The sequence below is a fragment of the Quercus lobata genome, chromosome 2 (assembly GCF_001633185.2).
Source record: "Quercus lobata isolate SW786 chromosome 2, ValleyOak3.0 Primary Assembly, whole genome shotgun sequence".
NCBI classification, from domain to species: domain Eukaryota; kingdom Viridiplantae; phylum Streptophyta; class Magnoliopsida; order Fagales; family Fagaceae; genus Quercus; species Quercus lobata.
This window is the reverse complement of record NC_044905.1, coordinates 13,243,304-13,269,783: the sequence shown is the minus strand read 5'-3', so window position 1 is coordinate 13,269,783 and position 26,480 is coordinate 13,243,304. Positions and strand designations below refer to the sequence as shown.

The 26,480-nt window shown below is 35.5% G+C and overlaps 2 pseudogenes; both read left to right on the top strand.

Annotated features, from left to right (window-relative positions):
* The first annotated feature begins 556 nt into the window (after positions 1-556).
* Positions 557-4,904, top strand: LOC115977926 (annotated as a pseudogene).
* Positions 4,905-8,269: 3,365 nt separating this feature from the next.
* Positions 8,270-26,480, top strand: part of LOC115959671 — a 31,289-nt pseudogene continuing 13,078 nt past the window's right edge.

Sequence of the window (26,480 nt, the reverse complement as noted above, 5' to 3'; positions counted from 1 at the left end):
TAAAATTTAGGATATTTTTCCCTTCACGTTCAAAAAAGAAATTACAGTTATTGCTTATCTCTAAAATTTATCATTTTTATTCATTTGAAAAATAAAAATATATATTTCTAAATTATAATAGATGCAAATTATTAGAAGAGCTTCTGAGCACGTTGTGCGTGCTTTGAAGCTAGTGTATATGTATAAGTCATTTTCTTGATGTTTTATTTTGCTTCTATTTTTTTTTCCTCGTCCTTTAGGACAAGTTGTGAATGCTTGTTGACAACAAAGAAAAGGCTATAAAAAACGTGTGGAAGAAACTTCCATTCTTATCGCTTCTTCATTTTCTTCTACCTCTAGCTCTCTCTCTCTCTACAAAGAAAAAAAAATGGAAATTTCTCTGGACAAAGTTGCCACCTCCGTTCTTTTTGTTATAATGACATCGTTGTCATGCATGATTCTGAATTGGGTGTGGTTAAGGCCAAAATATTTAGAGAGGTGCTTGAGAAAGCAAGGTCTTGTAGGCAATTCCTATAGACTTTTCTTCGGGGACACGAAGGATAGCTCTATGATGATAAAGCAAGCTTGTTCTGAACCCATAGAACTCTCTGGTGACATTGTGCCACGCGTTCTCCCCTTTGAACATCACACAGTGAAGCATTATGGTATGTATGTCTACAATAAACTTAATTACCTAAAGATTTTGTTGCAGCAAACACAAATTATATCTCACTCATTTCCATAGCAATAAAGTATGTATGGTTGTTTAAGTCTTGTAACTTCTGTTTAAAAGCTTCCAACTATGAATTAGCTTATGCCCAAAATCTTAAATCCGAACCAGACAAACTAGACCGATTGATTAAACTATAAACTAGAATCTAAAATGGTAGCGATGGAGCCAAATTTTTTTTTGAGGTAAAGCTAGTGTTACTAGTTCTAATTTAAGCACACAGCTAAAATTATTTTTTGCTAATTAGTAATAGTTAATAACAAACTCTAACTTAAAATTTGTTGTGAAAATATTATAAACATAATATCTTTTTTTAAAAATATCAGATTTTCTTCTAACCTTCGTGAACATATGCAAGGAAGAATTCTTTTACATGGCTTGGCGCAAGACCCTGTGTAAACATTATGAGCCCAGAACAAATCAAAGATGTTATCACCAAGATAGGTGACTTTCAAAAGCCCAAACCAAATCCACTTGCTAGATTGCTTACAATGGGAGTAGTATACTACGAGGGTGAGAAATGGGCTAAACACAGAAAGATTATCAACCCTGCTTTCCATATGGAGAAGTTGAAGGTTATATATTACATTTCTTATCTTTTTAAATCCATGTGGAATCAATAGTTGTTTCCAAATTAGATTATTGTTAAAACTTTAGTAAAAAATGTTGTTCCTTAGTTTGGAGCAGCATGATTTATCTTTAAAGTGATATGGTACAAATCACCTAGTTTAACACAAAAACACTTTTGTACTGAACTCCATAGCTAAGTTTCAAATGTCCGTCTAGCACATTTTAGTGATCAAAAAACTTATAGGCACAGTACAATAATCACCATAGAGAATTGTTTGCGTTTTGGTTATGAATAATGCTACAGGTACAAACTATTTTACAATTTTTTTTACAAACTAATGATGTGGTGAGTGATTATTAATAAGTGAAAAGATGATGGTAGTAATGGACCCAGATGAGAATATGTAAGAATTTATCACATCAATAATTTGTAAAAATGTTGTAAAATAGTTTGTGATTGGAACAATACTCAAAACTTAAAAGTGACAATATTTTTTGAGATGGGTGGTTAATGGGAGAAGTAGGGTTCAAACTACATACACTAGGCACCACAAAGAATATGATTATTGCTAGATACTACCTTTGATTAATTAATTCAAAGTCATTATAGAAAATGCTACCTTTGATCTATTGGTTAAAATATGGTTGACCGAAAATACCGTGTGCAAAATAAGATTCAAAGTACATTCAAACATCACTAATGCTAGTATAGCAAATAATATTATATGTCCATTTTCTTCTATAATAATAATAAATAAATAAATAAATAAAACACAAAGATTATATGTCCATTCAAACTTTCAAATATGAATAATTTCAATTAAATTTAAACTTTGATTCTCGTTTGCTCAAATGGGAAAAGTTTGACTCCTACCTACACCCTAATATATATATTTTTTTCATACTATCTTGATTTAATAGTAAAGAATAATTATCATAGGGTGGATGCTACAAATTTTAAATTCTATCTCTATAATAAAAAAAAATAAAAAATAAAAACTTAAAAACATCTATAGCAATCAATTTTTTTTTAAAAAAAGTTATAAAGAATTTAACTACTTTGAATTCTTTATATAAATGAAAGGGTAATTATTTGTTGGCAATTTGGCATATATAACAAACTACATGTGCATTAAAAGGGTAGTTGGGATTCTATGAAAAACAATAAAGAGTAATGATATAAACATAACAATTTTTTACTGTTATTGAAGTGGTAAATTGTTAGTGATTTTTCTCTTAAAAAATTGGTTATTGATTTTCATATGGGCTATATATCATTAATAACTTGTCATTTGCAACAGCTATGAAAAAATTTGTGAAGATAGTTATGTATGGAGATTTGTTGAACAATATAATGCCAATAATCTTGTTTCTATTTATGATAGTTTAAACTATTGACATTGCGATTGCTACAGCTTATGATACCTGAATTTTATCAAAGTTGCATAATATGATTAGCCAATGGGAGAGGTTGATCTCTGTAGATGGATCCTGTGAGTTAGACGTATGGCCTTATCTTGAAAACTTGTCAAGCGATGTGATTTCAAGAGCAGCATTTGGAAGTAGCTATAAAGAAGGAAGAAGAATATTTGAACTCCAAAAAGAGCAAGCGCAACTCGTTGTAAAAGTAGGACAATCTGTATACTTTCCAAGACTAAGGTAGTGATTAAACATTCAACTTTGAGATTTAGTCAAGTTTGGTTTCTTACCCTAATAATAATAAAAAAAATAAAAAAAATAAAAAAAAAGTCAAATTTGATTTTTGTTGAGATAGGATTAACCAATTGCAATTTAGTTTTATGTTATATAGATTGAAATTCTATCATATCTATTAAATATATATATATATATATATATGTGCTATTTTTTTATTATAGGAATGTGCTATTTTTTAATACTACAAGCTTTCAACGAATTTCAACTTCTGATTCACCCACCTTCAAAATAAAAATTCTCATGCCTCTGAAGTTTGATCATGATTTTAAAAACCGGTACGGTCTAAAATTTGATTTTGGCCCTAGTTCCCAGTTTAACCTGGTTTTTGACCAATTTTGGATGATTTTACCGGATTGGATTGGTTCTGATTCCTGGTTGAACTAGTTGGTCTTGTTCAATTTTTAAAACCATGCCTCTAATGAAGAACAAAATTCAAATTTTATTGTTTATTCAGAAATGAAATTGGTTATAACCTACTTTCCTGAACATCTCATCAAACACAAAAATAATAGGGATCATCACATTATATAATTAATACAATTTCTGTTTCTGTGTCTTCAATCTTCACAATTTACTAATAGCTAATATTTATACATGCAGGTTTTTACCAACAAAGACGCACAGGAGGATGAAGGAAATTGAAAGAGAAGTACAAGACTTACTAATGGGAATCATTAAGAAAAGGGAGAAGGCAGGCAAAGGTAGAAATGATGACTTATTAGGAATACTTATGGAATCGAATTCTAGGGAGATTAAGGAATTTAGTAACAAGAAGAGTGTCAGAATGAGTATTAAGGAAGTAATTGAGGAATGTAAGCTTTTCTACTTTGTTGGGGAAGAGACCACCTCGGTTTTACTTGTTTGGACAATGGTTTTGTTGAGTAAGTATCGAAATTGGCAACTCGTGCAAGAGAAGAGGTTTGCAAGTCTTTGGTAAGAACAAACCTGACTTTGATGGATTAAATCACCTTAAAATTGTAAGTATCCCCTAAAGATTTTAATTTTTCTTTATTTTCCTATAAAATTTATATGTAATGTATTTCCAAGTTGAAATATTCACATCCATGAAAATTCATGTCAACATTAGTTAATTGATCGAGTAAAAGCATTGTCTATTGAGCTTATGATAGTCAGCATACTCATTTTTTGTTAGAGTTGGTACTTGGTAAATAGACTATAGACCACTAATTTGTGTGAAAACCTCAAATTTTATTAGGTTTGTAGATTGAGTAATAAATCTTGTTTCAAATTTTATCTATCATAAATGAGCTTCAAAATCTCTCATATACTCTTCAAGAGGAAAATTTAATGAACTTATTTTATTTTATTTTACTAAATTCTTTAAGAAATGCATGTTGGTAATAGTTGGTTATCCATGGCATAGGTAACCATGATATTGAATGAGGCTCTGAGGTTGTACCCACCAGCAGCTTTGCTACTTCGAATAATTCACAAGGAAACCAAGTTGGGAAATTTGATAATACCAGCTGAAGTGGAGATTGCTTTACTGACAATCCTAGTCCACCATGATTATGAACTGTGGGGTGAGAATGCAATTCAGTTTAACCCGAAGAGATTTTTAGAAGGCATTTCAAAGGTAACAAAGGGCCAAGTATCATTCTTCCCATTTGGTGGGGGTCCTAGGATATGCATTGGTCAAAACTTCGCTCTAATAGAGACCAAGATGGCTTTATCAATCATTTTGCAAAACTTCTTATTTGAGACCTCCTCATCTTATGCTCATGCTCCTTGCTCAATCATAACTGTTCAACCTCAATTTGGCACTCACATTATATTACATAAGATATAGTACCAAAAAGTTGTTCCAGTTAAACAAGATTTATCACCATTGTGCCTTGTGGCTTCTTTGGGGTTCTATTTACTATTTAGTGATTAAAAAATCATTTTCTAAAGAATAAGAAACAATATATTATGATTTCTACTCCATTATATTATGTTTGTGTTTGTCCATCCATTATTGCATTAATTGAAGGAAAAATGTTGAATAATGAAAGCTCAATTAGTATGAAAACACTAATACTTGTTTAGACCCCTAATTTTAAATTACGGCTTAATTGCTTTTACTCTAACATATCTAAGTGCAGAACAAGAGTGAAATAAGCGCAATAAACTAGAATACTACTCTAAGCCATAAGCAAGTACAATAAGTAATAAATGTAAAGCTTAAAGAGTAAGGAAGAGAGATGCAAACACAAACATAATACCAAGACTAGAATACTACCCTAAGCCATAAGCAAGTACAATAAGCAATAAATGTAAAGCTTAAAGAGTAAGGAAGAGAGATGCAAACACAAACATAATACCGAGACGTGTTTTTAAAGAGGAAACCAAAGTACTCCGCGTAAAATCTCTTCATGGCCCTTCAAGTCGAAATTGATCCACTAGTGAATAAGTTGGAGTACACGAATATCAAAAAGACCTTCCAAGCCTAATCTATCTAATGTACTTGAGCCCTCCAAGCTCTTGCTACCAACGGACTTCTTAGAGTCTTGTCTTTACTAGTTATTCAGATCCCACAATTCAGCCTGATTGCATCCGCCACTCAATGGCTTCTTCCAATGCTTCCCAAAGGCACCAAAACTTCTCTTAACACTCAAAATGGGTGTGGTAAGTGTTTGGGTTAAGAACCTCTCAAGGATGTATAGTTGGAGTGGTGGGACTAAATGGAAACTTTAGAGAAATGATGTAGAGGATTGTGGGTAGACAATCTCTAACTCTCAAGTGTTTGGCTAGGGTTTCTCTCTCAAAAGTTTCTTGTAAATACTCATTCTTCTTCTTACATCTCATGGGAATGAGGGTTTATATAGCGTTAGTAAAGAATGGGAAAAGTCAAACTCAAAAAGCAATTAGACAGTGAGTTTCGTGGGTCATTCGTAACGTGGCCTGAGTTGCGAGTCACTCGCGAAATCCTGCCTGTCATGGACTCTTCAAATTCTAGCATGTGCTTCTCACGTGGCTTGTTTCACAAGTCAGCAGTCGCGAGACAGTCGTGAGCCTATCACGAAATCCACTTCTTCACAGATTCTTTACCAAACTCTCACACATAACTCTTACATAAAATCCCACAAAAATACTGGAAAATGATTGTGTTGGGGGACTACAATTTGACTCCCTAAAACCATTCTAAAAATAGGCATACGTGGCATGATGTCAAATTCCATAAAAGATTTGAGTGTGTCTTTCTCATCAGCAATTGATTTTGAGGTGGAATGACACAGCTCATGGTTCGATAAATGGTATCAAAACCAAGGTCATGGGTTCGAGTCGCGGGAGTGTCATTGTGAGGGAGGGATTGTTGGAGGGACCACAATTTGACTCCTTGCAATCACTCTAAAAACAGGCATACATGGTGTGATGTCCAATGTAATAAAAGATTTGAGTGTGTCTTCCTTATCACCAATTGGTTTTGAGGTGGAATGACACAGCTCATGGTCCGACAGATTGAACAAAATTACAATCAAATTTGACACCTAATTAAAGCCAACATAAACATAGTTGTAAATCACAACTTTACAAATAATGTAAAAAAAAATTAAATTAAAAAAATACATCATTATTATTGGTAAATTTTAATTTTAAAGTATAATGTTAATATTTTTAATCCTAACCAAATTAAAAACCTTTTTACCGATTATAAGATCTTGATTTTAACAACCTTATTACAAAGGCTAGAGTATATAGTAATGGTAGAAAATTAATGAGTTTCCCTTAAGGGTCTGTTTGGTTGGAGGGGTGGAAAAGTGGGAGGATTGAAAATTATGAGAGGATGGAAAAGTGGGAGGATAGAAAAGATTTTAATTTCCCTCATTTTTGTTTGGTTGGGAGTGGAAAATTTGAGGGATGGAAAAAATGAGTTTGTATAAATTTACTTATATACCCTTGTTAAAAAATGATGCCAAATTAAAACAAAAAAAGTGACAAAAACGAAGAAGCAATCACCTAAATTTATTAAAAATAAAATAAAAATCATGTCCAGAACAAAAAAAAAAAACACACACACACACACACACACATCTAAAAAAAAAAAAAAAAAAAAAACAACAACAACAACAAAAAAATGCACAAAAGAAAGCTATATATATATATATATATATATGAGCAACGTACATTGGATGCCTGCCTAGTAAACCCAAAAAACAAAAAGCAAAAAGAAAAATAAAAAAGAAGAGGTAATGTCCAGGGGGAAAAAGAAGAAGAAGAAGAAGAAGAAGAACATGAGGCAACATGGAGGAAGGAAAAAAAAGTTGAAAAAATTAAAGGAAAAAAGAAAAAGAAGAAGAAGAAGAAGAGGAGGAGGAGGAGGAGGAGGAGGAGGAGGAAACATTAAGGAAGGAAAAAAATTAAAATTAAAAAAAGTGAAGAGCAATGTAGGGATGAAGCTCATGTGCAAGTGCATGTGGGCATTTTCGTCCATTAAGCAGCTCAATTTTCTCCCTTAAGTTTTCTCTTCATTTTGGGGAGAAAACTTTTAGGTGGGCTCGAGGAGAAAACACCTAGGCCCCACCATTTATTTTCCTTCCTCCCCACCCAACCAAATACACTCCAAAAAAGTTTTCCTTCACATTTTCTCTCCAAAGTTTTCCATCCACCCTATTTTACCTCCAAACAAACACACTCTAAGTGTTCTAAAATTGAAAGATTACACATAGGGAGATCAAAATGCCATTGATCTCTTTGGACTTAGCCAAAAAACTAAGGAAAAAAGGGGGAGAAAATAAATTCTCCGGATTGAAGCAATTCATTCAAGAAATGCCCTCCAAATTTTCTAAGCACCCTTCTGCAAATCAACCACCTTCTTCCACGAGTCTCGGCTCGATATCTCATCCCACCATCTCCCCACATTTTCTCTCAAAGTGAACAAATTGCCCTTATCAGTGCCACTAACCAAGTACTAAGTGTTAGGCAAGTGTGAAAGATCAGCTAAAGAAAATTCATCCCAGCCAAGAAACTAGCCTCCCCAAGCCTCGTTTCGTAGATGTCAAGCACTTTCGACATCTTCTCTTCGTTCTGCCTGGTCACTACTTTGTCTTGCTTGATATTCATTCAAGGCGCGAATGTGAGTTAAAACACCAAAGTTGAGCTTGGTGGATTGAGGCTCTGCCCTTTTGGTTTTATTCGCTGATCTATGGATGCTTTTGCCAGTGAGTTTGTTTTGTATAGTCCTTTGTTTCCTTTGTCTGCGTACTTGTCACAAACGTAGCGGCATATCGCTCGAGACTCTATATTACTCATACACAAATTCTGTTTTATAATATGGAGTTGCAAACAGAGGGAAACCCAAAAAAGAGAATGAATGAAAATGATGAAATTGCGGGTATAAATTTACCAAAGATGGAGACACTCTTATCTTCAAATGTTGGTACTTGGCCAAAGGGCTGTAACATTATCAATGTTAAATACAGTACATTGATTCAGTATTTCTAACATGATATCAGAGTAAGAGATCCTGAATTCGATCCCTCTATTCACTCTATTTCCCATTTAAAATGTTAAATTCCCACTTGTTGGGCCCCCACTTACTAATGGGAAATTTGGGCCCACAAGTGAGAAGGGGTGTTAGAATTATGGTTAAGTGATTAAACTCACCATTTCCTAACAGCTCAACCTTTTGGGACAATCGGTAATTTAACAAACAGGACCATGTATAAGAGAGATTCAGAATTATATATAGCTAATTAGTCGAAAAGAGGGAGAGAATTGTGTGTATGTAATTGTAAAAGTACCTGGAGCTTGAGGAACTCAGGCTTCTTGTGCTCGCCCTTGGACATGTTAATGGAGATGAGGTTGAACTCACCCGGTGGGGTTTTTGCTTTGAAAGTTTTCCTCATTCATAAACAAATCACCGTGTCAACTTTATTTTCCGCTGCATTTAACTTAGTTGGTGATTTGTTTGTGCTACCATGCATATTGCATGTTAATTAACTTAATTAATTCACTTGGCTAATTAATTGGTTAATTTATCACAAGGGGCTAGTACATTCTTGGCCTATTATCTCTCTCTACAAAGAAAAAAATAATAATGGAAATTTCTCTGGACAAAGTTGCCAACTCTGTTCTTTTTGTTATAATGACAATGTTGTCATGCATGATTCTGAATTGGGTGTGGTTAAGACCAAGGTCTTGTAGTCAATTCCTATAGACTTTTCTTCGGGGACATGAAAGATAGCTCTATGATGATAAAGCAAGCTTGTTCTAAACACATAGAACTCTCTGACGATATTATGCCACGTGTTCTCCCCTTTGAACATCACACAGTGAAGCATTATGGTATGTATGTCTACAATAAACTTAATTACCTAAAGATTTTGTTGCAGCAAACACAAATTATATCTCACTCATTTCATAGCAATAAAGTATGTATGGTTGTTTAAGTCCTGTAACTTCTGTTTAAAAGCTTCCAACTATGAATTAGCTTATGCCCAAAATCTTAAATCTGAACCAGACAAACTAGACCGATTGATTTAACTATAAACTAGAATCTAAATTGGTAGCGTTGGAATCATAAATTTTTTTGAGGTAAAGCTAGTGTTACTGGTTCTAATTTAAATAAACCATTGAAATGATTTTTCATCCATAAGTAATAGTCAGTAACAAACTCTCACTTAAGATTTATTTTGAAAATGTTGTAGACATAATATTTTTCTAAAAATATCGGATTTTCTTCCAATCTTTGTAAACATATGCAGCTAAGAATTTTTTTACATGGCTTGGCCCAACACCCCATATAAACATTATGAGCCCTGAACATATCAAAGATGTTTTCACCAAGATAGGTGACTTTCAGAAGCCCAAACCAAATCCACTTGCTAGATTGCTTGCAATGGGAGTAGTAAACTGTGAGGTTGAGAAATGGGCTAAACACAGAAAGATTATCAACCTTGCTTTCCATATGGAGAAGTTGAAGGTTATGTATTACATTTCTTATCTTTTTAAATCCATGTGGAATCAATAGTTGTGTCCAAATTAGATTATTACTATCACTTTAGTAAAAAATGTTGTAGCTTAGTCTGGAACTACATGTGTAAGGACACAATTCCTTTCCGGCCCAATAATGATGTTGGGCTCGCATATGAAAGATCCCTCACAATATGATTTGTAGAGAGTGGGCTTGAAAAGCTAGCCGTTGGTCACGGGGCGATGCCCGGTCTTGGTTTTAGAGGAATTCGTGTAGAAAAAGGATTTGGGCTTGAACATTTAAGCCCTACGGCGTCGCATCCTATGGGATGGGTCTCCTCGGACTTGATCCGAGGACCATTAAGGTCTTACCCCGGTTACCCGACGATGGGTTTTTTCTGTGATCTCAGGTGTTGTTGAGGTGTTCTCACCCATGTAGTCTCTCTTTTTTGGAGGTGGGATGGGAGTCCCCCTTTAGATTTACTTACTTTCTTCTTTTATACTCGTCTGCGTTAACTGTCCTTCGTCCACGTGTAGGGTTAATCTTTACAAGACTGATATTTGTCCCATCAGTCTAATCCCAGAATTGTTGGGGATGGTTGATAAAGTTGCAGAATACGGCTCTGTCAGGTGCAGAGTCTTATCTGGAAGGGTAGTAAGGATAACTTCCCCCAAGATATTTTAGATCTCCTTACAAATTTGTTCCTACATCTTTTTTTTTTTTTTTTTACCCCTCTTCTCAATGGAGCTTTGGGTCTGCCGAGGACTAGACTGTCCTCGGCTGCACCTCCAGGCCATTTTTGCCTTATATTTTTGAGCTCGGGTCATCACCTTTTTCGGTTTGGGCCTTTGGACTCCCCAGGAGCAAGTGGGCCTAGCCCATAAATTATTGGGCCCCACAACATGATTTATCTTTAAAGTGATATTGTACAAATCACCAAGCTTAACACAAAAACACTTTTGTACTGAACTCCATAGCAAAGTTTCAATTGTCTCTAGCACATGTTAGTGATAAAAAAACTTATAGTTACAGTCAAGGCGGCTCAACAACTTTGGGGGCATTTTTATATTTAAATACTAATTAAATAATATTAATTGATTTTTTTTTACTTAAAATCTATTTAAAATTATATTAATCACTATAATACAAATGAGTTGATATGATATACATCAAATTATTAATTGGTGTGATAACTTATAATAATTGATAAAGTAAAAATTTTGCATAAAAAAAGTAAAAGATATAGTGGGTGTGACATTGAGTGTGGTTGTGAGTGGGTTAGTGTGTGGCCATGTGATGTGTGGGGGCCAACTATGAATTGTGAACTATGGGCTTATGGCCTTGTGCAATGTGCAGTGATGTAGCCTATGGGTAGATTGTGCAATGTGCAGTGATGTAGCCTATGGGTAGATTGTGCAATGCAAGACCAGCGTGTTATCCTATCAATCAAGTAGATTAAAAAATATAATTTAAAATATTTAATTGAATAAAAATCAAACTCTACGATCTTAAATATCAGAAAGACAGAGAGGGAGAGGGCCAGAAGGGTTACCTCTACTGTGCCCACACCGCCCCTATTCAATCTTGAATCTACTGTGAAAGGCAATGAACAAAGAATGATTTCAAGCTATTACAAAGAATGACTAAGCTTATAGAAAAAGATCAAGAATCAAGATGAAGAAAAGAAAGGTAAGAATATAGATGGATAGGAGATAAAGAGATGAGATATTTTTTCTTTTGTTTTAGAAATTTATAATCTCTATTTTAGCATATTTCAAGACAATTACGTTGTATTATTAATGAATTTGTCTAGTATAAATTATGACTTCAACATATTTTAAGAATGAGTTAATGAATTTGTCTTCTAAAATTTAATTTTGTTAGTTGAAATTTGACTATTGTTGTTTTTTCCCTTTTCAATCTTTTGCATTTTAGGATACAATGGTGCCTTTTTAATGCTTTCTATTGACCAATAAAAGTATTTATTTTTTTTGTAATTAAAATATATAGATAAATAAATTTTGTATGTATATATATATATATATATATATATTTTTACAAGTAGGGGCATTCTTTTATTTGGGGGCCTTAGGTGATTGCATGGCATCGATTGTATCTATTGTTCAGCCAACCCTGAGTACAATACAATAATCATGATAGGGAATTGTTTGTGTTTTGGTTATGAGTAATGCTACGGACACAAACTATTTACAAAATTTTTTACAAAATATTGATGTGGTGAGTGATTATTAGTAAGTGAGAAGATGATGTTAGTAATGGACCCAGATGAGAACCAGTAAGAATTTGTTACATCAATAATTTGTAAAAGTATTGTAAAATAGTTTATGGTTGTAGCAGTACTCATAACTTAAAAGTGACAACATTTTTTGAGATGGGTAGTTAATGGGAGAAGTAGGGTTCAAACTACATACACTAGGCACCACAAAGAATATAATTATTGCTAGATACTACCTTTGATTAATTAATTCAAAGTCATTATAGAAAATACTACCTTTGATCTATTGCTTAAAATATGGTTGACCGAAAATATTGTGTGCAAATAAGATTCTATGTACATTCAAGCATCAGTAATGCTAGTGTAGCAAATAATATTATTTGTCCATTTTCTTCTTAAAAAAAAATATACCAAAACAAAACAAAGATTATAAATCCATTCAAACTTTCAAATATGAATAATATCAATTAAATTTAAACTTACATTCTTGTTTGCTCAAATGGGAAAAGTTTGACTCCTACCTACACCTAAATATTTTTTTTAATAGTGTCTTGGTTTAATAGTAAAGAATAATTATCATAGGGTGGATGTTACAAATTTTAAATTCTATCTCTATAAATAAATAAATAAATAAACAAAAAAAAACTTAAAAACATTTATAGCAATCAAATTAAAAAAAGAAAAAAGAAATAGTTATAAGGAATTTAACTACTTTGAATTCTTTATATAAATGAAAGGGGAATTGTTTGCTGGCAATTTGGCATATATAACAAACCGCATGTGTATTAAAAGGGTCGTTGGGATTCTATCAAAAACAATATAGAGTAATAATATTGACATAACATTTTTTTACTGTTATTGAAGTGGTAAATTGTTAGTGATTTTTCTCTTAAAAAAATGTTATTGATTTTCATATGGGCTATATATCATTAATAACTTGTCATTTGCAACAGTTGTGAAAAAATTTGTGACGAAAGTTACGTACGAAGATTTGTTGAACAATATAATGCCAATAATCTTGTTTCTATTTATGATACTTAAAACTATTTGCGTTGCAATTGCTGAAGCTTATGTTACCTGCATTTTATCAAAGTTGCATTGATATGTGTTAGGGACATATTTTATGTAACTGGCTAATCCTTTGAGAAAATGCATTTTACTTGTAATGGGTAGATCTAGGATGGGTTTAAGACTTCAAGAAACATGTTGTTCAAGTCAAGTGTTAAAGCCATGAAGATCTGATCAAGAGACAAGTAAAGAAGAGTTGTTCATTAAAGCTCGACAGCAATCTCGACAGAAAGGCTTCTATCGAGATTTAAAGTTGAAGCTCGATAGAAGCTGTTTCTGTCGAGACTTACGGAATCAGAATTTCCAGATTTGATTTTCTGCCCAAGCTGATGCGTAGATTTAAAGTTGAAGCTCAACAGAAGCTGTTTCTGTCGAGACTTATGGGATCAGAATTTCCAGATTTGATTTTCTGCCCAACCTGATGCGTATGTGTTGGGTTTCTTTTCTCACAACCCTAGACATATATAAGGCTTATTTTAAAGGCTGTTATACATGGAGAATGCATGCATATAGTGACCTAGTTCATTCATTATTCTCTTTGAAGAAGCTACTGCGTCTTTATGCCAAGAGTTTTGTGACCAAGGAGCTTCCTGATCTTCATTGTTGATGAATTGAAGAACTTTGCAGCCAACAACCTTTTCAAGTTGCTAGACTTAGTCATGTACGGGGATTCGTGCATCATTGGTTAGTCACATACTGGGATTCGTGCATTGAACGGAAAGATTGCCGCTACAATACAAGTTCAATTGGGTATTGGGGTAAGGGTTCAACTATAGGTTGGCGTTTCGGGATAAGCCAAAGGGTTTGGTAAGATTCCTTATACTTGTAACCGCTTGTGATTGATAATAGTGGATTCTTGGTAGTGATGATCTTAAAATCACCTAGAAGGGTTTTTGCCTTAGTGGTTTTCCCCATTTGTAAACAAATCACCTGTGTCAAATTTATTTTCCACTGCATTTAGTATAATCGGTGATTTGTTTGTACTACCACACTGTTGCATGTAATTGAACCTAATTAATTAACTTGGGTAATTAATTAATTTGCAAGTGGTCAATTCATTTTAACCTAACAAGTGGTATCAGAGTAGGCACACTCTGATTAGAATTTAATCTTAGATGTGTGATCCATTGACCCCTGTTTGTCATGGATAGATGACAGTCTCTTATTATACCTCATTTATTTGATGGCACTGATTATGCATACTGGAAAGTACGCATAAGAGTTTTCTTGCAGTCTTTAGATGAGAAGGTCTGGCAAGTTGTGGAAATTGGCTAGGTGAAGCCAAAGGAAGTGCCAGCTGATTAGGATAAGGCCAAGATCAAAGCGGCAAACTTCAACAGCAAAGCATTGAATGCCCTATTCAATGCGGTGACCAATGAGGAGTTCAAGAAAATATCTTCAACTGAAACTACAAAGGAAGCATGGACCATCTTCCAGACAACCTATGAAAGGACTAAGGCTGTCAAGGATTCACAACTCTAAAGGCTCTCAACTAGCTTTGAAGAGATAAAGGTGGAGGAGGATGAGGTGTTTGATGAGTTCTATGCCAAGTTGAAGGACATAGTAAACTCAGCATTCAATCTTGGTGATCATATTCCCAAGCCCAAGACTGTGAGAAAGGTGCTCAGATCTCTCCCTGAGAGATTTCATGCTAAGATAACAACGATTGAAGAATCAAAGGACATTGACACCATTCCTTTGACAGAGCTGATTGGCAACTTGCAAACCTATGAATTGGGTTTGACTAGACTTGGAAAAGGAACCAAAAGTAAGAATATGACATTGAAGGCCAAAAGTAATGAGACTGATGAGTCTTCAAATGATGAAGATTCTAAAATAAAGTCCTACATCACTAGGCAGTTTAAGAAGTTCATGAAGAATGCCAATGTGAAAGGTTTTAACAAGGACCGTAAGCAATCCAATTCTTCTCAATTCAAAAGTTAAGACAGAGGGAAGAAGAATGCTAAGGATGGTGGTCAGTACACTATTCCCTCCAAACCAAAGTGCTTTTGATGTCAAGGTTTTGGACACATGAAACAAGAATGTCCAATGTATCTCAAGTTGATTGGGAAAAGTAAGGTTCTTGCTGCTACCTTTAGTGATACTGAGCCTGAGACTGAGTCAGATAATAGTGACAACGAGGGAATCTTGAGTGCTTTTTTCTACCACAGTGGATCCTACTGAGGGGATTGTAGAAGCAGTGGATTAAGAAAAGGACTTGGTGGAATCCAAGTTCGAGAAGATGGATGAGCAGGATGACATCCATATAGCTTATGCAAAATTGTACAAGATTTTTGAAAAGCATGGGAAACTGTATAGGCTAGCCACCAAGAAGCTAAGCGATGTGGACCTAGATCGAGAGGAGCTATCCATAAAGGTTGATGAAGCCAATCAAACCATTAGAGCACTGAGGTTCGAGAACAACTTCTTGGCTGAAAGAACTAAGAAGCTTGAAGCAGAATTGTTCCAAGTTTGAGTTCAGTTGGAGAGGACTTCCAGTGCAAAGCTAGATGAAATGCTGAACCTCCAAAAATCAGCTTTTGACAAAACCGACTTGGGGTATGAACTCTTTAACTCTTCTCATATTGCCTCTTCTAGTAAAATAGTTTTTGTCTCACCTGCTTACGATAATGATGTTGAAAATAATGAAACTAAAACTAAGATAGCTAGTGAGAACAATCTAGACAAAGGCAAATCTATTTTAGGAGTACCCCCTAAGCTAGAGAAGAAAGAGACTAGAAACCCTAAGACCAATAAGGCTAAAAATAAGAAATCTCAACCAAAGAAGCCACATTTCTATCATCACTGCGGAGCTTCAAGACACACTCATCCAAATTACTATAAGTGGTTAGCCACTCAACAGAGCAATAGTGTGTTATCATCTGGTGGTCAAGGTTAGATTCCACCATCTTTGGGTCCTTTTAGAGATCTTCTCAAGGCCCTCATGTTCCTTTCAAACTTGAACGGTTTCAATTCTTCCCCCTCACCTCCGGAACAAAGGTTTAACTCTAGGAAATGATCTTCCTCCAAAACCAAAGTTTGAAAAGAAAAAGGCTCAAAGTGATTCTGTCACTTTTTCTCTCTCTCCCTTTATGTTTTTGCATTACTTGTTTGTTTTGCTTTCTTGTTTTTGAGTTAGTCTAGTTTTATGCTTTGTATGTTTACATGTTTTTTTTTTTTTTTTTTTTCAAATTTTTTTTTTGTTTTTCATAAAAATATATTTTTTTGAAAAATTAGAAAAATACAAAAACAGTTTGTGTTTGTGTATATTAGTACTTGTGTACCCTGAATGGACATTGAAACAAAGTCTTCTAAACTCTGTATCTCTTGTAGCTTAGATGAGCATCTCAATGCACAACTAAGCAAGTAAACTTTGTGGCTCGTGTTTGTGATGAGTACAATTAAAATTGTCTCTTATATCTCAGATTCATATCACTCTTTTTAAAGGGAAGGACTAGAAAATTATAAGAGAAAGGCATAAATAAACATCTCACCACTAAAACCCGCCAAACATGAATAACATCTGTGTGCTTAGGCACAACAAAATTGGGATGTTTTAGCTTACATAAATGAGTATTTCTTCTCTCCCTTATATGCCCATAGATGCTATGCTTAAAAGAAAATATGCAAAGAATATAAAAGCAAAAAGAATCAAAATGCTTTTAATACGTTTGTAAGCGTGTTTCTAGGAGATTTGGGAGTTATAGAATGTACTTTGAAGTTGATAGTCCCCATCAAATAGTTATGATTGTGTGTGAGTATATTTGATTTTCCCATATCTCAAATTTTCATAATATGAGAGATTTATGCACTCTTGCTATGTTTCACACACAACACGCAAATTCTTTGCTACTTTTGATACATGTACAGGTACAATGTGATTTGGCCATCACAGGAGATACATGTGTTAATATATGCTCGCTAAACTGTCTTAACTTGTTTTTGAAATATAAAATTAGTTAGACTTGTTTAGTGTGTGTGTGTGTGTGTTTGGATCTTTGAATGCTTTACCTCTATGTTGAGATATGTTTTGAGAGCTTAACATGTTGATTGGATCTTTAGTTGAGTTGCTTGCTTGTTGCATTTTATCTCCTTGTGTTTTTTTCCTCCTTGAAAAACTCCCTTTCTTTAAGCTCGACAGATTCCATTTTTATCAAGCTTTCTTTCTTCAGCCTCGATAGAAACCTCAACAACTCTTCGAACCATCGAGGAATTTTCTTGTGCTCTCTGCCTTCTCGATAGAATCTCGACAGATCCTTGAACCATCGAGATTTCTGGGTTCCTGCTTGACACTTGCTTGACAGCTTCTTTGATCCATCGAGCCAAATTTCCTCGCTCTCTGTCTGGTTGATAGATCCTTGATCCATCGAGACCATCCTTTAGTCGTTGATAGATCCTCAATAGATTCACTTCTGTCGAATTTTAAAGCTCGACAAATTCTCGATAGAAATCTCAATCCATCGAGCTGCGTTTTCTATTTAACGTTGGGGCGTGATTTCAGATTTCATTTTCTTTTCTCTCTCTCGATAGACCCAAACCCCTCTCCCTCACTCAAATCTTCACTCCAATCAAGATTTCGGCCTAGTTCAAGCCTCGTTCTTATGGTATGACTCTAAATCCTCTCTTTCTCACGCATTTTATGCTTTTAGACCTAGGTTTTGGGGTTTTCAAAAGTTTTTGGGTTTTTGAGATTTTTGTGAAATATATGGGTTAGGTTTTGTGAATCTGATATTATATGACCACACATTGCATCCTCATTGCATTATAACAATGTTTCATGCATATTTAGATGTGTGTGATTGATTATTCTTGTTAAGTGCTATTAGGTTTGGATTGGGTTTTTCCCACGATGCTTTTAATTTATGAACGTCACATGTTCATGCATTTTACATGCATATGTTCTTTCTTTTCTTTCTTAACCTAAGCATGTGTTATGATTCCTTCTGTTCTCTCTCTCTCTCTCTCTCTCTCTCTCTCTCTTAGATAAACTGCATTATGACACCCAAACAGTGCAAATCTACTTCGGCTCGAAACCCTCTTAAAGGTTCCGGGTCATCGTCTCCTATTCCCTCTCACATCTGGTTCCATGATGAGAAATCTAAATCAGATTTCTTTGAGAACTTTCAGGACCATGGTGTTCATTCGTGTTGGGAAATTTAGACCTCGGTTGATAGAATTAACAAGTTTTAAACCCAAGTTGTTAATTAGATTTATTATGAACAAAACTTGTTAAAACAAACAAACATCAATATCATGTCAAAATCATGCAACGGAAAAAATAAATAAGATAAGATATAATAACCCAGGAAAACCAATGAAACCAACCAGTTTCACAGTAAAAAACCTGGGGGGAAACCTTCCCAAAAAGTAATCCACTATAGTAAAGAGAAATTTCAGATCTAGTACAAAACCTTTGTCCCTAGACTCTACAATCCCCGTAGATGAACTCATAGCAAAAACCTTCTACCGCTTCAGAACCTCTGAACTCTTCAATATATGAATGTCACCCTTTGATGCACGAATCCTAGTACGTGACTAACTAATTACACAGATCCCAGTACGCGACTTAATCACCAACTAGAAGAAGATGTTGGTTGCAAAGTTCTTAACTTCATCAACAATGAAGATCAAGAAGCACTTGGTTACAAAACCCTAAGGTGTAAAAGACACAGTAGTTTTTTTCAGAGAGAATAAGGCATCGGTCACCTTTTGCATATGTTCTCCTTGTATTCTCTTATGTGACGGCCTCTAAAATAAGCCTTATATAGGTCTAGGGTTGTGAGAAAAGAAACCTTACACAAATACAAAAGCTTGGCCCAAAAATCAGATCTGAAAATTCTGATTTTCGTAACCTCGATAGATAGCAGGTGTCAAGTAGGTGTCAAGCTTTAAACCTCGACAAATACAGCTATCGAGCAGGTGTCGAGGAGACAGAAGCTTTCTCGATCGATCCACCAGCTATCGAGAGGTGTCGAGCTATCTATCCGCAACTGTCAAGAGGTGTTGAGCAGCTATCGAGCTATCTGTCGAGCTATCTGTCAAACTTTAATGAACAGCTTTTCTTCACTTGTTTCTTGGTCCAATCTTCATGACTTTAATACAGACTTGAACAACATGTTTCTTGAAGTATTAAACACATCCTAGATCTACCCAATTACAAGTAAAGTGTGTTTTGTCAAAGGATAAGCCAATTACATAAAATCATGACATATGTTCTTAATGTGAAACACTTATGTCCTAAAAATCTCCCCCTTTGGCAATTCGTGACAAAACCATAGCAAACAAATGAACATATGAGAGAAGTCATAAATCACTTAACTCATATTCACTTGTTGAGTACAATAAAATCTATCCTATCACAAACTCTTGAAAAATTTTGCAAGAAGAGAGTTTATGGCAAGTAGACTTTGACAACCTGTATTTCTGAAACACTTTAAACAAAACTCATCAAGGCATCTTTGTATGAAACAGAAATAACAGATTGCATACAAGTATAAGAAACATGTGTATAAAGGGAGAAAAGAAACAATACATGAATGGGTAGGTGAAAGAAAAACATACATCAATATAAAGAAAGAGATAAGTACAATGTATGTCTATAAATGGTCACAAGACCTCATGTACAAGAGTAATGTATCTAAAAAGAAAGAAAAGAAAAGATACATACTATCCTCACTACATCCCTCAAAATGTATCAACACTCCCCCTAACAAAATGGTCCTATACTAACTCTCCGCCTAAGATAGACTACTCTCATACCAAAACTACTCCCCCTAACAAGATGAAACACATCTCCCCCTTATAAGGAATATATTTCTCCCCCTAACATGTAGAATCTTAGAAAGAAACCACATATTCTTCACAATTTCTCCCATTTTTTGTCATGATTGACAAAGGGTACAAGAAGTTAGAAAGCTTCACCCGAGAAACATAAAGATGATCAAAGATTATCAAGGGGGTACAAGAAATCCATAAAAATGCATGAATGTAATAAACAAGATGCTATGGATGACAAGATAATAGAAAGATGCAAAACACACACACACACTAAACGAGTCTAACCAATTTTATATTTCAAAAACAAATCAAGACAGTTTAGTGAGCATACATTAACACAGGTAAAACCTTGTGATGGCCAAATCACATTGTACCTGCACATGTATCAAGAGTAGCAAAGAATATTGCGTGTTATGTGTGAAAAACATCGCAAGATTGCATAAATGTATACATGTTATGACGATTTGAGATATGAGAAAATCACTTTAACTCACATACAATCATAACTGCTTAATGGGGACTATCACATTTGAGGTACATCCTATAACTCCCACATCTCCTAGAATACACGCTTGCAATCATTTTTAAAGCATTTTTGATCTTTTTGCTTTTGATTTTTCGTTTGCATATTTTTCTTTTAAGCATATCATTCATGGGCATATAAAAGAGAGAAAAGAAATACCCAATGATATTTGACATTCCAATTTTGCTATGCCTAAGCACACAAATGTCATTGACACTGCACTTTTGCTATGCCGAAGCATATAGGTGTCATATTATGATTGGTGGGCAACAGTGATGAGATGGTTATTTATGCCTTTCTCTTAGGATTTTCTAGTCCTTCCTGTCAAAAAGAGTGATATGAGTGTTAAGTTTAAGAGACAACTTAATCGTACTCATCACAAACACAAGCCACAAAACTCACTTGCTTAGTTGTGCATAGAGATGCTCGTCTAAGCTACAAATGATACAAAGTTTTAGAAGACTTTGTTTTAATGGCCATCCAAGGTACACAAGTACCAATGTACACAAAACACACACTATTTTTTGTATTTTTCTAATTTTTCCTTTTTATTTTTATTTTGAAAACAAAACAAAATAAAAACTAAACAAAAACAGACAAACAATATGAAAGCATGAAAGAAAGATGCATATGCATGAAGACATGATAGAAAGGTGCAGATGCATGAAAGTATGATTCCAAAAGCAGATAAGAAATCAAGCAAAAAGAATCCACTTTAGATAGAAAGAATTAAAGCAGAGGACAAATAGAAAAGACAATTAAGTCTTAGGCTCCTTTCTCACCCACATAGCACGAGTCTTTGGCCGTGAAGATGAAAAGGCACGTGTCCTAGTATGTCTACTAAAGGACATAGAAGAATTAGAATTCTCCTGAAATTGAGTTAAAAAGCTCAAAACTTTTAATAACTCTCCAAACATAGGTGTAGGTCCTTGAGAGGAAACCTGTGACTATTTGAACAATTGCTTATGAGGATACAACTTAAAGCAATTAGGACGAATGTGTCTAGAAACACCACAATGGTGACAAACATGAGGTCTAACAAAGGATTTAGAATTAGCCAAAGAAGTTTTGGATTTCATACCTTTATTACCTTTCTCAGATTGTGGCACAAAGACAGTCCTTGATCCAGAAGCCGTGGAAGAGGAGGGCCCGGAGGAGATAGCATATCTTAAGCCAGTTTTATCAGAACTAGGCTTTTAAGCACTCAAGACCTCATCAAGCTTTGCACTAGACATCCTCTCTATTTGAGTTCTAGCTTGATTAAGCTCAACTTCAAGATTCTTGAACTTCTCTTTTAATGAGGTGTTCTCCACAACAAGAGTCTTAACTAATCTTGTAGTCTCATCTAGTTTGACTAACAGATCAGCCTTTTCAGTTTTTACCTCATTAAGCTCTTTTTTACAAAGATGAGAAGTCTGTTCAGATTTTATGAATTCAGTGCATAGCTTATCATAGGCTTCCTGAAGGGTCAACTTCTTGGGTACTTCATCAGAAGAAGAATCCTCACTGTCACTAGCACTCTTCACAATCACCTTATCGGTTGAGGCAGCAAAGGCCATAACGTGACGACATTCATCCACATACTCATCAGAAGAATCATTCTCAGTATCACTCCAAGTAGCAACCAACCATTTATCTTTGGATTCCTTGGTCTTTTCCTTCATGAGATAGTTTGGGCACTCTATCCTCATATGACCAAAACCTTTGCACTCATGACATTAGATGAGGGGTTTTTCATTCTTATCCTTCCTAGAGGATTTAGATTTCCTAGGAGGTTTGCCCTTATCCTTTTTCCTAAATTGAAGAAGCTTGATAATATCATTAGTTATGAAGGTTAGATCCTCATCCTCATCATCATCTTCATCTTCATCTTCACTTTCAGAGTCCTCAATCTCTTTCTCTATACCCTTAAGAGCCAAGTTTTTACTCTTTCCACCTTTTCCCATTAAACCTAATCCCATCTCATAGGTTTGAAGGTTTCCTACAAGCTCAGTCAAAGGAATTTGATCAATGTCCTTGACTTCTTCAATGAAAGTGATCTTGGCATGGAATCTTTCAGGTAAGGACCTAAGGATTTTCCTAACAATTTTGGATTCCGCAATAGATTCTCCAAGATTGAAGGCAGAATTCACAATATCCATGAGTTTAGCATAGAACTCATCAAAGGTCTCATCCTCCTCCATCTTTATTTCTTCAAAACTACTAGTGAGTCTTTGAAGCTTCACAGTCTTTACTGCCTTGGTAACTTCATAAGTGGTCTCAAGAATGGTCCATGCTTCCTTGGCAACTTCTATGGATGATATTCTCTTGAATTCCTCATTAGTCACCCCACAAAATAAGGCATTCAAGGCCCTACTGTTAAAATTTTCCGCTATGATTGTTGCATTATCCCAATCCACCAGCGCTTCCTTTGGCTTAATCCAGCCAACTTTAACAGCTTGCCATACCTGTTCACCTAGAGTCTGCAAAAAAACTTTCATACGAACTTTCCAGTACGCATAATTAGTTTCATCAAATAAAGGAGGAATCAAAAGAGATTGTCCACGATCCATGACAACGGGGGTCAAGGATCACACTCAGGAAATTAATCCAATTAGAGTGGACCCGCTTTGATACCACTTGTTGGGAAATTTAGACCCCGGTTGATAGAATTAACAAGTTTTAAACCCAAATTGTTAATTAGATTTATTATGAACAAAACTTGTTAAAACAAACAAACATCAATATCATGTCAAAATCATGCAGCGGAAAAAATAAATAAGACAAGATATGATAACCCAGGAAAACCAATGAAACCAACCAGTTTCACAGTAAAACTCCTGGGGGGAAACCTTCCCAAAAAGCAATCCACTATAAACCTTCCCAAAAAGCAATCCACTATAGTAAAGAGAAGTTTCAGATCTAATACAAAACCTTTGTCCCTAGACTCTACAATCCCCATAGATGAACTCACAGCAGAAACTTTCTACCGCTTCACCTTTGAACTCTTCAATATATGAACGCCACCCTTTGATGTACGAATCCTAGTACATGACAAACCAATTATGCGGATCCCAGTATGCGACTTAATCACCAACTAGAAGAAGATGTTGGTTGCAAAGTTCTTCACTTCATCAACAATGAAGATCAAGAAGCACTTGGTTACAAAACCCTAAGGCGTAAAAGACGCAGTAGCTTCTTTCAGAGAGAATAAGGCATCGGTCACCTTTTGCATATGTTCTTCTTGTATTCTCTTATGTGACGGCCTCTAAAATAAGCTTTATATAGGTCTAGGGTTGTGAGAAAAGAAACTGTATACAAATACAAAAGCCTGGCCCAAAAATTAGATCTGAAAATTCTGATTTTCGTAACCTCGATAGATAGCAGGTGTCGAGCTTTAAACCTCGACAGATACAGCTATCGAGCAGGTGTCGAGCAGGTGTTAAGGAGACAGAAGCTTTCTCAATCGATCCACCAGCTATCGAGAGGTGTCGAGTTATCTATCCGCAACTGTCGAGAGGTGTTAAGCAGCTGTCGAGCTATCTGTCCAGCTTTAATGAACAACTTTTCTTCACTTGTTTCTTGGTCCAATCTTCATGGTTTTAATACTAGACTTGAACAACATGTTTCTTGAAGTATTAAACACATCCTAGATCTACCCAATTATAAGTAAACTGCGTTTTGTCAAAGGATAAGCCAATTACATAAAATCATGACATATGTTCTTAATGTGAAACACATATGTCCTAACGATTCGGAACACTAGGTCATCTTGTCATATTTTTCTAATAGTGCTCTACTCGAAGTCATTCGAACTCGGGGATGGGAGTCCCTCTGTGGGAAACCTGAGAGGTGTTCGGTTGTGTTCATTCAGGAGTTTTACTCCAAAATGCACGCCATCGATACCTTTGTGGCTCAGTTTGCTACGACATTCAGAGGTACACATATCGTAGTTACCTCAGACCTTATTACCAAGGTGTTGCATGTTCCTAGGGTAGCGCATCCTGACTGCCCTAGTTGTGAGCGTCTCAGGACGGTGTCTAGAGACGAGCTTATCTCTCAATTTTGTGAGAAACCTTCTCTTTGGGGTGGTCTTTTACACACCTCTTGCTCAGGCTTTGCAAAAGCTCCAAGATTTTTGAACATGGTGATGACCTTTACTCTCACTCCACAGTCTCACTATAACTCCATCACTGAGTCGCGTGCTCGTTTTCTTCTTTCTTTGATGGAGAATCTTTCCATTGACTTTCCCTCTCACTTCATTACATCTATCATAAATGTCTATCAGGATACTGCTACTCATGATAAGCTCATCTTTCGTTCGGCTATCATACGGATCCTTTAGCACTTCTCCATTCCTATTCGTCTCTCTCCTCTTTTCACCATCATGGGTGCCATCAGCGCTGGTTCTGTTTGGCTGAGCGAGGCCTAACTTCAATTGAAGCAGCCACGAGTGGAGACGACCCTGTTCCATCCTCTTCCTCAGCTCCTTCTACCTCCGCTCCTTCCTCCTCCGTAACTGGTGTGACCCTCGAGGCCATTATGGAGCAACTTTAGTGGATGCAGGCTGACTTTGGTGGTCGTCTTGACTATCTCACTGATGTGATGTGTCAGATGAACACCCGAGTAGGCTGCATTGCTCGTCGACAGGCTCACATGGTTGGTCTTGCTCCTTCTCCTTCTCTGGAGGCCTCTCCTGATGATGAGGATGATGCTGACTCTTTCGGTGATGACAAGATGACAACCTCTCAGTGACTTGCCCTTCGTCATTCGTGACAAAAGGGGGAAGTAGTTTTGGTTTTGAAAGTAATCTTGTACTTAGAGGGAGAGTTAGTATAGGAAATTTTTTTGATAGGGGGAGTGTATATAGTATTGAGGGATGTAGTGGGTAATTAATTAATTTACATGAGCCTCTTGTATACCAATTTTGTGACCATTTTTATACATACATTGTACTTTATTTTCATATATATGATGATGATGTATGTTTTCTTCACCTACCTCTACACGTATTGTTTCTTTTCTCTCTTTATACACATGTTTCTTTATGTATGCAATCTTTATTTCTGTTTCACACATAATGCCTTGATGAGTTTTGTTTAAGTGTTTTAGAAAGACAAGTTGTGAAATTCTACTGTACCATGAACTCTCTTCTTGCAAAGTTTTTCAAAAGTTCATGTTAGGGTTAGATTTGTTTTGTAATCCAACAAGTGGTTATGAGTCTAGTGATTTAAGACTTCTCTCATGATTACTTGTTTTGTTGTGGTTTTGTCACGGATTGCCAAAGGGGGAGATTGTTAGGGACATTTTTAATGTAACTAGCTAATCTTTTGACAAAATGCACTTTACTTGTAATTGGGTAGATCTATGATGGGTTTAAGACTTCAAGAAACATGTTGTTCAAGTCAAATGTTAAAGTTGATGGTGTCACAAAAAACACCAACTCCTGAACTCGTCCATATGGCTCGTCCAATGAAAGACCAGTTAGGGCGAACCAGGCAAACGAGGTGATTATCCTAAGCGTCCTTGTTAACCTCGTCCGTCTTTGGACGGACGAGATCCCATGGGAAGCTTATCCATCCTTAATCATTTGGACAAGGACGAGCCGTCCTTGATAGTTTCGTTTGTCCTTAATGAAAGATGGACGAGTTCATTGGATTGAACTACTAAGTGCCAAATTCTCCATTAACCACTATGGAACGAGCCGTCTAACTGAGGTAACTTCCGTGGCGGTTATGGAAGTTACCTCCAAATTCTCCGAACTCTTCGACATTAGGAACGATTATTAAACAGAACCGCTCCACACATGCTATATAAGCATTCTTCGATGAGAAGGTAAGGCATTCAAACATTTTATTTTCAAAAGTCACTTCCTTATCACTGAGAATTCCAAATTCGCTAACTTCATCCTCGGAGGACTTTTGGCCGGTCCCCACCGGTCTCCTCTGATTTAGTGTTTGTTTTTAGGATCCAGCCCTAAGATTAT